The 3,523-nt window shown below is 40.9% G+C and overlaps 1 long non-coding RNA gene across 1 annotated transcript; it reads left to right on the top strand.

Annotated features, from left to right (window-relative positions):
• Positions 1–238: 238 nt before the first annotated feature.
• LOC125973591 (uncharacterized) lies at positions 239–3,011 on the top strand. The gene is made up of 2 exons (XR_007483223.1): positions 239–2,303; positions 2,608–3,011. It is a non-coding gene; the product is annotated as an uncharacterized lncRNA (long non-coding RNA).
• Positions 3,012–3,523: the final 512 nt, after the last annotated feature.

Here is a 3,523-nt window from a genome sequence, read left to right as displayed (position 1 = left end):
TCAAAAACATTTTGGGGTAGAGAGGGCCTTCTCTTCACTTATAAACATGATGGAAGCAGCTAAATCAACCCTGAAGTTGATGGGAATATTTTATCTACAAGTTGTAAGAAAATCCCGATTTTATTGCTATTAACTCATTCAGTACCATTGACGATTATAGACGTCAATGATATTAACCGGGTTGGTAGTGAATGAATTAATTGTGATTACTCTTAGGCAGAAGGGGGTGAGGGGGGGGGGGGGGGGGGGGGGTTCAGTACTGTACTGTACTGTACTGTACTGCACTGCACTGCACTGTATGTAATGTCCTGTGGGTAGCAATCCAGAAGCCCATTAGTCTGATGTAGCTGTATAAAGTCACAGCGAGAGAGGGTGTCTCACCAGAGCTGATAACAGGCTATCTGGTCAAGTCATTAGCTCTCCTCTTATTGAATTCCAGCCAAATAGACCAAATGAAGCTAAATAAAGCTATAGAAGGCGAGCAGAGCCCGCAGCCCATTAATGCGCTGCCACTTCAACCCTCCTCCAAGCACACACCGCCGTCCGAGCCTTTTGCCGTCTTCGCACTTAATTCTTCTTCCAGCACATGCCTGCTGACTTTTCCTCTCCTTTGTCACTCCCAGGTCATCCCTTCTTCTCTCGCTCACTCTCTCTCTCTCTCTCTCTCTCTCTCTCTCTCTCTCTCTCTCTCTCTCTCTCTCTCTCTCTCTCTCTCTCTCTCTCTCTCTCTCTCTCCTTCCTGTCTGGGGGCCCTAATGGCGAGCATGTACAGCAGCTCTGACACCGTCACATCTGCTGGCGGAGAGGCTCTCTGCCTCACCACACAGCCTGCTAATGAGATCTCTCCCCCCCTCCCTCCCTCTCGCACACACACCCATTTAATTAATACCATAAGAATTTTAATTCTGACTGAATCAATTTAATGTGATGTGATTTTTGTCAGCTCTATTCCCCGAGTAAGGGGGAAAAAAACAGAGCAGGCCCTGATGCTTATTACATACATCATTTCACGGGCCCTGCATTCCCTGCTGACTTAAACAAATTCTAATTAAGACTAATTAAAGCATCATTTATGAAAACGCTTGTGATAGTTATGCAAACATTCTGGGTGGGTATGCTCTGCATGATAATTACCCCCCGGTTTAAATTAAGACCTGCTCCCTGGCAATTATGCGAGCCACACCGGCGCCTGGAGAAGGGCGAGGGAGGGGAGGGGAGGGGGCGAGCGGGTCGGTGTTCTATATTCCTGCCATCATAGCAGACCTGGCTCCTGAACTATCGCTTCACAATGGTTTTTAGAAGCAACACAAAAGAGGCAGACAGGTGCGGCAAATGGAGAGTCAAGTGATGATCAGAAAGCACTGCCGTGTGACTGATATCTCAGTTGAAAAGAGGTGCCGCAGCACTACTTTTATTTTCTCATTGCCTCAATGTCGCTTAGGTGATACTTAGCACGTCGACATACGTGTCATTTGGAGATCACATGAGTGTTGGTATCTTGATTCCTGAGGTGAAGTCACTTCTTGACCAATATACTAAAAAAAGTTTTAACTAATTTTTTGCCTGTAGAGTTCCAAATACTGTTTTGGATCATTCTGCTTGATTTTTCAAGAGCCACAGAATATTGTACAATATACAATATTATATATATTAAAAAAAAATTAACACATTTTTGCCAAATAGAGTTCCAAATAGACCAAACTTACCCCAATTTTTTTTCCATTCTATAATAGTAAATAGCAGTTTTAGCAAAAACACCTGTTTGTGACCTAAAAGCAGCCAAAAGAGCTTCAAGATGATTTTTAAAAAAAAATTCTTTTACTGGCAAGCTAAATAAATTCACGCTCATTGCATTGCCCTATAAATGGTTTGTCGAGCTTTACAAGTATAGTGGCAAACACGTGTGAAGTCTGTATAAGAGGGATGAGAAGTAATCATCCATTTAGATGCTTTTAATAAACTCGCCTGTGCTCAGATGGCTCCGTGCGGACGTGTTGTTTGTGTGTTGACACAACACTTGTCACTTCTGTCATGTTTGTTTGCTTTTGCTCTCCGTGTTCCATTTTGGCAAAGGCGTCACGTTATTGCATTTTTTTTTTTTAGACTTCACCAAAGCCAGCTGGTTCAATAAGACGGAAAGGGAGGGAAAAAAACAAAAAGTTGTTCCTATTCCCAAATCAGATGCGGGGAAGCGGAGCGTCAGGGCAGAGACCCCGCTTCCACCCACGTCCTGTTCAACGTGCACCGGCGCCGCTCGCTCGCTGTACGTGCAGATGGCACGGCGCTCCCACATATCATTTGAGGTAATCTAATCCCTCCACTGCTCCCTCTAGAAAGGACGAGTATTAGCGGCCATATGTCAACCAGATTTGTCAGATTATTCATTACAATTAATTGCTGTTCTACTTAAGGCCTCTAAGGCTGTGAATTGCTCCAAAATCTATGGCAAACACAAAAATTATGAGTAAAAGACTTTGGCCCTGTCATTCAAATTTCAGGTTGACCTTTAGCGGAGCCTGGCTTTTCAGAGGAAGCGCAGGAGAGAGAGCCTTTCTAATTGGTGTTCCATCACTTTCCTTTTTTATTTTTTTTATTTTCCATCTGCAGGTGGAGCACCCGCCCGCCCGCCTGTATTGACAAGGAATACAGGAAGGGCCGCAGCGGAGTTATTACGCCCACTAAAGTCCATTCTTCGGAGTTTTACCCGCAGCACCCACACCGATAAATATACTCATTTATTGGTTATATTCAAATTAGAAAATTGTCTTTCTCATTGTTGTGCCCCTAATAGCGCACTGTGTACAACTGAATTTGAATGTGGGCCCCCCCCCCTCCCGTTTTTTTTTTTTTTTTTTTTTTCCAACGGATGGCTGCAAGGCTACAGCCTAATAGCCACCTGAATTAATGTGCTGTCCAAGGATATGAGCCATAATACTTTGGTGATTAATGTTTCACTGCAACTCTGCTTCCATAGTTAGGGCTAACACCCTAGAGATAAACTATTCACTGCAGATTCGCATCGCATTCCGACGCCGTTTTTAACTAAGAAAGGATAAAAAGTCATGTCAATTTAGCGGCTGGTTTCTACGGGAAATGCCGAAAGGCGGAATGCTGGGCCAAGGCGAGTTCAGACTTACTTGTCCCGGCCGGCCCTGTTGCTGGAGCCCAAAGGCAAATTGGCGCTGCCAAAAATTCTGAACAAAACCCTGAAATTTCCCTGCATACTTAATTTTTTTTAATAATATATATTATATATAATTTATTATATATGTACATAATATATATTTTTATATTATATATTTATTTTTTATATATTTTTATTATATTTATTATATTATTTTATTATATTTTTAGATCATTATATATATATATATATATATATATATATATACACGTATGTATATATATATGTATATATGTATATGTATATATATATATATATATATATATATATATATATATATATATATATATATATATATATATATATATATATATATATATATATATATACGTATATATA

The sequence above is a fragment of the Syngnathus scovelli genome, chromosome 8 (genome assembly GCF_024217435.2).
Source record: "Syngnathus scovelli strain Florida chromosome 8, RoL_Ssco_1.2, whole genome shotgun sequence".
NCBI lineage: Eukaryota > Metazoa > Chordata > Actinopteri > Syngnathiformes > Syngnathidae > Syngnathus > Syngnathus scovelli.
This window is presented reverse-complemented; position numbering and strand designations above follow the sequence as displayed.